Here is a 13,420-nt window from a genome sequence, read left to right on the forward strand (position 1 = left end):
TAAGCAATGTTCTCTCTCTTTTGGTGAAGGTTTCCAGTCGTCACGTCAAGGATACTGTTACGTTTTCACCTGATCGCTCTTTGACTCCTTGTCCAATTTATGCAATAAGAATGTTTTTGACTATATCAAATTAGTTATGGAATTTGTCAAATAAGCAATAAAAACATGACAGGATGAGTTGTTATTGGAAAATAATCTTTTTTATACTCTAGTGGTTGAACGATAAGAAATCCTGAAATCTAATATCGGCCTTGTGTAACATACGTATGATTGCATCAGACAAGAAAATTGAGAAAGTCTTATCGAATTTCTTCTAATGTTGATTTATTAGACTCTTCTAACACAGGACTGATATCATGTAATGTTGATTATTGTCATTTTCCCAAAGTTATTCAGTCTTAATTTTGATAATAATTACATTTTTAACGTGTTTAAAATCAAAAGTTTGTTCTCTAAATGGATGAAATATACAGATTTCTATGTTTGACCAAAGATTCCTGAAATTCGTAATCAGTTGCTGCCGTTAAACTTAGAAACCAAATGATGTTCCAAGACATACAGCTGGAGGTCAGATGAAACAACCACAAAGTCGATCATCGACCTCTGCCCTAGGGTGTCCTGGTACCACGTGTACTGATGGACACCCTTATGCTTGAACATGGTGTTCGTTATGGACAAATTGTGACTAGCACAGATGTCCAATAACAGAACACCACTCAGGTTCAGGTCGGGGGGACCGTTCCTCCCAATCATGCCCCTCCAGGTGTCACTGTCGCTGCCCACATGAGCGTCGAAGCCCCCCAGTAGAAAGATGGAGTTCCCGGTCGGAGCACTTTCCAGCACCCATCTCAGAGACGCCAAGAAGGTCGGGTACTCTACACTGCCATTTGGCCCATAAGCGCAAATAACAGTGAGAGACCCTCAGGGAAACGACCCTCGTTCACCGGGGTGAACTCCAACACATGGCTGCTGAGCTGGGGGGCTATGTTCCAACATCTTCTCTGTGCTACTGTAAGGACACCTTGGCTACAAATTTGTTAGATAGAGATTAGGTTCAGCAATTAGTTTTTTTTTACTGTCTAGTTCATCCTACTTACAGGTAGAGTAGTAAGAGTTTATTAACGCTTTAAGGTTTTTGAGCACAGGAAAGACTTCAGGATGTTGCACTAGCTGCTTTTTTTATTCTAACTTCAGAAGAAAGTGAAGGAGACAACAACAAATGGGTGATTTTTTTTCTTTATTAAGCAATAATGTCATTCATTACATCCTTGTGCTTGTTGACTCTGCCATGTTTTATAGATTTAAATCTCGATCGTTCCTTTTACTCCTAAGCTGATTCCGTCTCATTGATTATGACTCATTTTCTTCCTTCATTTAAATCTCGTTTGGGAATTTTAGATGAAATACCAGAGAATAGAATGAATGCGTATCATTTTTTATTTTATTTTTTGCATGGTTAATCCAATATTGCACTTCTTTATAACTGTGTGGAAGGTTTTTTTTTTGCTGTGTGAAATTCCTGTTGCCAAGTTTGTTGCTGACTAGTCAAGAGTTTGCCTGTTTTCATCACTCTCAGTTTTTCTTAGTTAATGAGCATCAGATCCGCTCAGTCAGACAGCGAACATCCAGTTTCCTTTCCATACTGTGTTACTCTGGATGACCCCTAATGACCACCTGCTTTACAGCTGCCAGTGGTTATGCCATGTATGCCATTACATGCAGATAAAGAGTCTGGAAAAAGTCTGGAACAGTATGTTTGTGAATGGCTTTTCACCGTCTACAGCTACAGACCTGGCTTATTAAAGCTTTCTCATGTGTTTTTTTTTAGCACTTTTCAACAGTCGCTCTTTTTCTCAAGGTTAACAGACACCACATAGGCAACAGTGTGAAGCTTGACCCGATGCTCTATTTCTCACTTTTCATTTCAAATATAATAGCTTCCTCTTGCTGTATGAGCTCACAATTCATCCTGATTGTTTACACAAATGGATTTATTTCCTAGCTGTGTGTAATATGTAGATGATCATCTTCCTAGATCCGGGGGTCTCATTTTCAAAGTGTGCAAGTTATCAATTGTGCGTCAGTAAAAGAAATTGCCATTCATTAGATACACAGTTGTTCATCAGAAGTAGAATTTTGGAGCTCAGAATGATGTAGTTTTACCAACGATGTACTGTATGTGGTCAATGTGATAATGAGGTCAACCCAGGTTAAGGCTCTGGGTTGTTGATTGCAAATATCTAATTTTGTCAACGTTTAGATAAAAGGTGCATAAGATTAATTAGAAATGCCAACTGCTTACTTGGTAAAAACTAAAAAGAGATGAAAGATTTTTGAATTTTATTACATTTAGTGTCCTAACTGAGGTAATAATAGAGAGTATAAACATAAATAGTGTTAATGGAATATAAATGGGGTGAGATCATAAATATGCAAATTATACTGTATGTAAAAGTAACATACGACCCAGAGGTAAGAGGTAGGGACAAGAGAAAGAAGATTTCCGCTACGTTTCTGTGTACGTTACTGGGTGTGTGGCATGAATGATGTTCTGACTGCTGTGAAGTGATTGTGAGAAGTCAGAGGTGGCAGGCATTAAGGCCGCTGACAGAAAGATACGGCTTGGTGACACTTCGGTTATTCATGCTCTCTTGCACGCCTGACGATTTTCACCACTTCCTCAGCTGTCTTCGTCGGTTTCTATTTCAATCCCGTACTTGGTTGGTTCAAATAAACCTCATGTTACCTTAAGAATTCATGTCAGTTTTATATTCTCGGCTGACATTAAAAGACAGGGGCGATTAAAGGGAAGTCGATGTACATATGCTTTTATAAATGGGACCAAAAATATATACGGCATGTAGGTGGTGATTTTGGCAGCTTGGACACTTCTTACACAACAGACACTTCATTTGAGTACTTAATTCGGTACCTTCACGGTACCTTTACAAGTCTGACATAAAGGCTCCATAGCATTTGAATGGGTCTATAATCAGTTTAATACTAATGGATTAAGTGTTCAATTCCGTGCTCCTCACAGAAAGGTAATATGGACACATTTTGGCTAATATTTTATTACCTTATAGACTTCTTAACATTCATAACACTCGTAGGAAGCACTATGTGTACTTTCTGTAATCCGCTCAACTGTCATGAATGCTGCTATTGTTAGAAAAAGCTAATCAGTTGCAAGCTGCGGCTAAAAAAAATGACAGTAACACAGTTACTCAGTCGGTTAGAATGATAAAGGGTGTAGTTCTTCCATGTAAATGCAAATTCACATGAAACCGATTTTTTCCATTTTATACAACTGAGAAATTATAGATTAAGGGGACAGCCTGGGGGACTTGGGGTTTAAACTCGACCACCTAAACCAAACTTAATGTTTTATCAATTTGTTAGTAGAAAGTCTGACATCCAACCTCCAGTAATCAACATTTTAGGAAATCAGTTGTAATATATTTCTCATTTCAAATGATAATATGTGATTATGTCAAGTGGGCGGAGTTTAAGTTTAAGCCTATCACGGATGGAGAAAAACTGTAAATATGTTCTACGTTGAGTTTTGTTGTTATTATTGCTACCGTTTAGAAGCAGACATGCTATAGATCAAATTTTGGTTTGATTCAATTCTACCTATAGCTTCCATCTTTAGAGGCTGATTAATAATCTCTTAATCCTGGTCACAGTTGTGTTGAATTTGATGCCGGTTGAATTTGATGCCAGCGTCAGTGGACGTTTCTCGGTCCAGAGATCCTACATGGACACAATCTGAAACTCCACACAGACCAGGATGTGAGAATGTCACCCACTGCACCACCATGCTGCCCTAAACAAAATAATTTAACATATCATCCTACAGCTGGAAAAGTCTGTCCTTGCTTTCATTAGTATGAAAATTTATGCCAGGGAAGAAAATGCAGAGAACTAAGTAAGGCTTGAGTAAGCATAGAGTTCTGAGCTAGCAGGTAATCAATAAAAAATGCCTTCATACTGTATGATATTAAATAATCTCTCTCGTTCCGCAAGATGTGTGGAGCACGCACGGCAAAGACGTTTCACCTGCAGCTTTTCAAGGACAATAGGGATCAGAGCTAATCTGAACCCAAGCGAACCCTGTCAAGTCAGCTTTGAAGAATAAAAGGGCAGTGAAAGAGAACTGGACAGAATCCCTGTATCAAACTGCTGATTTAACCTCAAAGGACTGGAATTATCTGGAGTGGATCTTTCCCAAGGTTCACTTGGGCTGTAGTGAGCTTTTGATAACAGTAAGATAATTCCAGACTGAACAAGCAGAAGTTTTTCTCTACGCATTATTTAAAAAGAAGTCGATTCCAACGGACAGCTTCGTTGAGAATAAAGGCATCGTTCTTGATTAGTGTTAAAACATTTTTCATTTTAGGGATGTAATCATACACGTATTTGATTGAAGGATCTTCCACTTCATTTGGAAACATCAGAGTGGATGTCGAAGGTATTGGGTCGAGTGCAAAAAAAGAATTAGCACCGAAATACAGCATAATATTTATACTTTAAAAGCTGAATCATGGCACAATGAATCAAAATCATATTCTATTATAGAGCACCTAAATAGTCTCCATCCTAAAAGTTTTTTTTTTTTAATTCTTTTGAGATTTCTGACCACAGAATCATCCCAATGTTGGCTTGATTAATATCAACCAATTTTAGTATTTCAGTCAATCTTCTTCTTCTTCTTCTTTCGGCTTTTCCCTTCACGGGTCACCACAGCGAATCATCTCTCTCCACCTATCCCTATCTTCTGCATCCTCATCACTTGCACCCACTACCTTCATATCCTCATTAATTACATCCATATACCTCCTCTTTGGCCTTCCTCTTTGCCTCCTGCCTGGCAGCTCCATGTCCAACATTCTACCACCAATATAATCACTCTCCCTCCTCTGGACATGTCCAAACCATCTTAATCTGGCCTTCCTAACTTTGTCCCCCAAACGTCCAACATGAGCTGTCCCTCTGATGTACTCGTAATGATTCTTTTTCATTCCCAGATAAGAATGACTCAGTTACTGACTGAAGTTAGTCGCATGTTACCAGGTCAGTTATACTGTACAGCAGTGGAAGTTGGATGAATCAATTTCAGAACAAATGATGAACAAATCTTACACAATATTTTCACTGGGAATTGAATCTTTTGATCATATACCCAAATGGAAATATCTGTATACTCAGTGATGATTGGTTTCGGCCCATAAACTGAGAAAATAAAAAAAAAACCTGTAGAAATGATTGCTTAATCTATGTTATGAAATTTTAGCGTTAACTTCCGGATGAGAGTTTGATCCGACTGCAGGTGTTTCGCGCTATAAAAATAGGTATCGCAGGTCATTAGGGTGAATTTCCTCCTTTCACGTGGAAATGAGTATCGTGTGTGTTAAATCTCTGTGAAGTGATGAGGCCGAGGCTGCAGGTGTTTAATCGAGCAGACCCACGGTCAGTTATTCAAAGCCATGCTAATCAACATCAGCCTTTCAAACATGCCCAAAGGCACAGATGTGCGTGTGGGCGAGACGCACACACACACAAACACAAACACACACACACACACACACACACACACACACACACACAGCAAAGATTGGATGTGCACTTGTTTAAATCAGACTGCAGTTAAAAGTCCTGTCAGAGGTCTGTCTGTTTTGTAAGACTTTTAGAGCTACATTAAAATGAGTAACAGATACGGAGTTCGTACATAACCTGAAGAGCTGGCGAATGTATAATATATCACCGAAAGCTTGTGAATATCAGGAGGAACAAAAAATCTAAACATAACAAAAACAAAACAGACTGTAAAGAATATGGCCTGTATTACGGACGAGGAAGTAAACATCACTTGCTGGCTTTCTTTGTTTTTTTTTATTTTCATATATTTTGCAGTGTATGTTTTGCCTTTTATTTATTATTTATTTAAATGCAAGCCCTGATTAGTAGGGTTCCAGGGACCTCGTTTATAAATGATGCATACCGAATAACGAGGGCATGCAACGGTTTTTCAGTGCAAGCATTACCATTTCCACCAAAAAAAAAATGAAACATCCCTGGACATTAGTGTGGTGAATTAATGAAAGGAATTATTAATGGACAACATGAAAATCCACATCGTAAATCACATCGGACGTATCACAGAGGAACGCTTTGTGTTGATATACTCGTACAACGTCGAAGCTTTTTAATTAGTATTTCGGTTCAAAATGCTTCATCTCACTTGCATTGAAGTTACGGTTTATCTCATAGAAATATATTGTATAACAAAGCTGTTTCTTTTTAATTCTGAACAACCAAAAATACCCTGCCGTCCAACCCCGACCTCACGAAAAGCTGGGATATACAAAGAAAATAATTTGTGCTGTAATGCATATGTGAAAAATAAATAAAGACTTCTTCTTCAGTTTTAAATCTACAAATAATTCTGAGATTTAATAAAATTTATGCTAATTATTGCACATCCTGACATTTAACAAGGCATTGTTATTAACAAACTGTCTTTTAATATTACAACATATGCCAGAATAATTTGCTTAACTTTTATTTTATTTTAGTTACATTATTTAAGTTAATTTTATATATATTTTTTATCTCATTTTATTTTATTTAACCAAGGTGGCTTAGTAGTTAGCACGTTTGCCTCACACCTCCAGGGTTGGGGGTTCGATTCCCACATCCTCCTTGTGTGTGTGTGGTTTGGATGTTCTCCCCGTGCCTCTGGGGTTTCCTCCAGGTACTCCGGTTTCCTCCCCCGGTCCAAAGACATGCATGGTAGGTTGATTGGCATCTCTGGAAAAATGTCCGTAGTGTGTGTGTGTGTGTGTGTGTGTGTGTGTGTGTGTGTGTGTGTGTGTGTGTGTGTGTGTGTGTGTGTGTGTGTGTGTGTGTGTGTGTGTGTGTGTGTGTGTGTGTGCCCTGCGATGGGTTGGCACTCCATCCAGGGTGTATCCTGCCTCGATGACGATGACGCCTGAGATCGGCACAGGCTCCCCGTGACCCGAGGTAGTTCGGATAAGCGGTAGAAGTTGAATGGTGAAGATGTTTTTCTTCAATGTTTTTTATTATGCTTATTATCAAAAAGGTCCTATTTTGTTCACTCCATTCTTATTAACCATAACAAACAGGAACTTTTTTCTTTACTCATTAATTTGTATGTGTTTGAAGTGGCTTTGATCAGCAACAGCTTGTGCAAAAATAAATCAGATTCTATTTCATACAGACTGACACGGTAATAATGATTTATGTCGGTGGATTTTTTGTTGGGTTTTTTTTTTCCCCCCTCACAGCTACATGATTTATTCGGCTGCTGAGCTGAAACACAGAGGGGCGAATCATAATCACCCATTTTGATAGGAGAGAAATGAAAGTGAGGAGCTGATATCCAAGGCCGACTGATTTAATCGAACAAGGGATCAGAGACAGCGAGAAAGCAAATGCTAATGGTGTCCTGTTCTTCAAGAGATTACCAAAAACAGCCTTGAAGAGATGGTCCTTGATATGGTGTATGTTTAAATAGGCATGTCTGGTGTCTCCATGTCCTAGATACTTTTTTTTCAATAACGGACAAGGATTCATATAATCATATGTTTCCTACGTATAGATAAAAGGTCCTTCTTTTTATTTTGGTGCTATTTATGGTTTTTAAAGTGCCATCTTGCATGTCTTGCAAATAAAAAACCCCTAACTTGAGATTATGAGTACTGTAGTTGCTGTTGTGTCAAAGGATCCATTAACATTTCTAGGGTGAAGTGGCGCACATCAGAAAGGGTTTTTATTTTCAGCCACTTTTCGAATCAGAAAGGTTTGAGCCACTTTCATCAGATATATATCATGGCCTCGTGAATAAATGCGAACAGTCAGATGAGAATATTCACATAGCCTTTTTCCAATGAGCATGTATTATTCACTTTCAGAGGACAGCAAGAGCGGTGACTATAATCGGCAGTAAAATGGGGAAACTGGTAATTTACTGGATATTTGCAAAATTGAGTCAAACAAAACTGAAGGGAAACTATATTAATATTAATGTGTGCAGGTGGGGCATTTCTGTGGACTGGAGAATTCACATTAAAAATAGATCAGGTCCATTTGCAATTGGTCAAATGTGAAACATCACATCTGATCTGAGAAAATCAGAGCGGTACAATTGTGTCATTTGTACATAGCCACACAAGATATAGATCACGGTGCAAGATTGTGGAAATACTGAGCAATTAAAGGAAAAAATTGTTTTTACTGACATCAGGAAACATTTTATGCTTCATCCTGTATTAAATGCTAGTCTGTGACGATCTAGCAAAATAATGTTATAACCAAAAAAAATTATTCTTTACTCTACAACGTCATTCCAACAGTGAAATGGAAATGGAAAAGTGAGAATATTACTACATTCGTTCTAAGACTGACAACTTTTCCAACTCAAAAATCAGCAACAGAATTAGAGTCCATAGATCTTTATTTAAAATCTGCCAACTCTAATATTGTTCCCGTCAGACTTATCTGCATGTATCGTCACATTCGGCGCTATGCTACGTTCAAGCATAAAACAGCTCGCAGTGACTAAGCAGCAGGAGATCATCTACGGAATTTTAGACGAGAGCTGGAGACTTCCGGTGATATAAAAAAGTAAAAGGTATCCAGTGAAATAAAAGAAGAGGAAGGTCCTAGTTTACCAGGAGTCTTAAGGGTTAACTTCTATTAAAATGGGCATTTTGCTTAAGAGGCTCACTGTTATGTGACTCACGACTGCCCATTGATGACTTTCCTTCATGTTTGCCACTTGGTTCCATCTTCCAGGAACATTCAATGCAATCAGTCAGTCTCCTTGAGTTCTCCATCAGCGCTGAAACATGCCACGTAAGCATGCAGTCGAGTTTCTATCTCTTAAGCCATTGATCGCTATCTCTGATCCCCGCCAGAGCCTGTAACCTCATGTCAAGCTTAACACCAGCTCTTAATTCAGCTGAGGTTTTCTTTCCCGCCTTCCAATTTACAAGCATGTGAACTATGGGATATTTAGCACATCCCAGTGTTCTGAATTAAACTAGAGATGTCACAGTTCATGCTGACTGCGAGTGGAATAGGTCAGGACTCTGGAATCATGTGGTTCGAGCACTAGCACTTGCTCCTAAATGCCAGCTCATTAGGGACAAATGGAAAAGTGTCCTCTTTGCTGCACATTAACATTTTATTCTCACCCTAATGGACAACTCTGGGCTTCTGGGAGGCAAGAAGTTACTGTACGAATGATTTTTCATTAAGGATGCCTGCTGTTTCTTTTACTGCTAAGAAACAGCACTTGGGGAAATAAAAGAAGAGATAGATGTTGAAAGCTCAAATCAGCCATTTCAGATAAGCTTTTGTTTGTTTTGGGGTTTTTTTCTCCAGAAAAACATGTTTATTTAATGTGATTTTAACCATAGGGTGATTTAAAATGTACAAAGCAAAAATTTAAATAAAAAAAAAAATGAAATAAAAAAAAATTCAAAATGATGCCCAATTCTATAAGAATATGAGTTTCTGGGCTTTTTCTGAGTTTTAAATTGCAAATCAACTGAAAATACAAAGAATTTAATAGTATAAATGTAATAAATAAATATTCCATATATTCTGGACTATTTCTAAACCCCTGTTTAAATATAAATATCTAAATACGTGATATTGACCATATTAACTGCTTTGAACAAAAAGGTCAGGTTTCCCTTGAACCTTATCCTTTCCAATAAAGCACATGTTCTGATGACATTCTGAAGCATTTGATAAAACATGAATCATCGGTTTTATTAAGCCTGCCTGTGGAGACATTAACAGTGAAAAGGGGACTAAACGAATAGTAAGAAATTCTGAAATTCCTGTAAACGTTTTTCAAAATATATTACTAATAAAATCATTTGCAATGAAATTAGAAAAGAACGCATAAAAGAAACACTACTGGATTCAGACTTTTGGACCCAATTGTACATCTGTTATTATAAGCTAATAAAATATTAATAATAAGTCATTTTTGTTTGCATTTCTATTTCTATTTCTATTTATGGCATTTAACAGACACTCTTATCCTATTCAACTTACAGAAGTGTTTTTAAGTCTGGTTCTGGGGTTTGTCCTGAGGGAAAATGCATGTAGAATGAATACTGAATTTCTTATTTTCAATCATTCATTCATTCATTCATTCAATCATTCATTCATTCATTCATTCATTCATTCACTCACATGAGTAGTAAATAAAACTTACATGGAAAGCCAGGCCATTGTACCATACACATACTTTCACATACTCATTCACCAATGGGGCAATTTACCGTAGCTAATCCAACAAGGAAGAACCCAGAGGAAATCCTGGAAAAGTGTCTACACAGAAAGTAACTCAATCTCAGGTTTAAAAAAAGAGATCCATGTTAAAAGTTACACATCCAAACTGTCATTGCACATTTACAAATAAATAAAGGTTCAAAAGAACCTTTTTATTTCACTTTAACTCTGAAAATGGATTAAGCTCCACCCATTTCACTATCATGTCATAATTTATTCAGGTTTGTTTTCTCCTATTTACAGTAAATATGTCAATACATGTGTCAATATGTCAAGTTCTTTTAGAAGCCTTTATAAACCAAACTACCTAGAGTGGAAATCCATTAAAACTCTTATAGTTGGTTCTTTTCTATGTTCTATATTCAGAACCAAAACTCTCAGGTGACTTGAATTTATTCTTAATCCTGTCCTCGGGTCGATGACTAGAAACGGCTCCTCGGAAACCCAACCAGACTTCATTTATTTGAAAATCTTTCATAAAGTCAAGTTCCTTGAACTGTCAAGAAGGTTCAAGATCTTCTCTGTCTTCACTCAGAGGATTCCAAGTAACTCACCCTCTAGTTATGAGGCAATTACGATGTCAAATTAAGGTTAGAATTATCTTACGGCCTTTTCCGTCCCCTATTTTTAACTCTTACTTTTGAAGGTCAGTACAGTACCTCAGCACAGAGTATGACTGCACCTAAGGCCATGTGAGACCTTCATATCAAAATCCACCTGACTCACAGTGCAGCGTCCAATGCACTCAACGCAGCACAGCTTATATGAATTTATTTCAATGCTTTCCATGATACCATTTCCAGAATTCAAATTGGTTCTGTGTACTGAAAGTATGAGAATGATGCGATGCCTTCTGGGTGATGTATAATGTGTGTGGGCTCATGGTAATCCAATCAGGACACTTTCAGAGACTCAGCAGAAAACAGGCTCTGAATCTCCTATCAGCTTTGTGCTCCAGCTAAACATTTTAGTTTTCTGAATATCATTGTTCTAAGAAACGTAACAATGAGACTTACTTATAAGTGAACAAGGATCCAAGAATCGCAGCCTAAATACCCACAAAATCAAGGCATGCAGGGGTCACAATGTAGATCGATCAAGTGTTTTACCAGAAGCCAAACAATTTGTGTCTGTTTTGTCCATGTTCAGCATTAAACATCTCTGCATTGAATGTCCCACCCCATAGTGGTGGTTAATGGCCCGTATGAAATGGTTTTTAAAGTAAATGTCATCAAATGTAACTTTAGTGTCAAAATGGTTGAAATGGTTAACACTGTCTAAGGGTAATGCTAAAGATAAGTCTGAAAAACAAGCCAAAGTTTAAGGAATAATGAGAAGGCTTGGCATATGGATTGGCAAGACTTCACATTTATTCGAAATCAATAAACTGCGTAAATAATCAAGAAATGATTAACAAAGAATGACAGAACTCACTTTTCTTCTTCTCGTGATCTTCAGAAAAACCTGATGATGCACTTTTAAAGGTTCACTGAAGTTGACTGAGTGTTTTTTTTTTACTGTTTATAATCTACACTGGATGACTTGGTAAATAGGTGGTAAATAAATGAGCAAATTCTGCATTTCATTGGCTCTGTAAATGTACCTTGCACAATGACAATAAAATTGAATCTAATCTAATCTAATCTAATCTAATCTAATATGAAGACAAAAAAAATAGATTTATAAAGTGTTTGATGTTAAGATAATATGAAGTTTTTGTGGGTAATTAATTCATTCATTCATTAATTCATTTTCTACCGCTTATCCGAACTTCTCGGGTCACGGGGAGCCTGTACCTATCTCAGGCGTCATCGTTCATCAAGGCAGGATACACCCAGGACTGACTGCCAACCCATCGCAGGACACACACACACACACACACACACACACACACACACACACACACACACACACACACACACACACACACACACACACACACACACACACACACACACACACACACACACACACACCACACACACACACACACACACACACACACACACACACACACACACACACACACACACACACACACACACACACACACACACACACACACACACACACACACACACACACACACACACACACACACACACACACACACACACACACACACACACACACGACACACACACACACACACACACACACACACACAACACACACACACACACACACACACACACACACACACACACACACACACACACACACACACACACACACACACACACACACACACACACACACCACACACACACACACACACACACACAACACACAACACACACACACACACACACACACACACACACACACACACACACAACACACCACACACACACACACACTACACACACACACACACACACACACACACACACACACACACACACACACACACACACACACACACACACACACACCACACACACACACACACACACACACACACACACACACCACACACACACACACACACACACACACCACACACACACACACACACACACACACACACACACACACACACACACACACACACACACACACACACACACACACACACACACACACACACACACACACACACACACACACACACACACACACACACACACACACACACACACACACACACACACTACGGACAATTTTCCAGAGATGCCAATCAACCTACCATGCATGTCTTTGGACCAGGGGAGGAAACCGGAGTACCCGGAGGAAACCCCCGAGGCACAGGGAGAACATGCAAACTCCACACACACAAGGCGGAGGTGGGAATCGAACCCCAAACCTGGAGGTGTGAGGTGAACGTGCTAACCGCTAAGCCACCGTGCCTCCCTGGGTAATTCATTTCCAAGTTTTTAGATTTTAAGAGTTATCTGAGATATCTACATACAGTAGATTGTAAATGGCACTTTGGCTGTCTTTAAAATGTCTTTTATCTTAAACTGAAATATGTATTCGGTATGATGGTTTGAAATTATAACACCATGCTAATCATAGAGAAAGATCCTTTTTTAAAAACATGATATAATTGCAAGATGCTAGTGAATTATATGAATGATGTTTT

The sequence above is a fragment of the Tachysurus fulvidraco genome, chromosome 23, assembly GCF_022655615.1.
Source record: "Tachysurus fulvidraco isolate hzauxx_2018 chromosome 23, HZAU_PFXX_2.0, whole genome shotgun sequence".
Taxonomy (NCBI): Eukaryota; Metazoa; Chordata; class Actinopteri; order Siluriformes; family Bagridae; genus Tachysurus; species Tachysurus fulvidraco.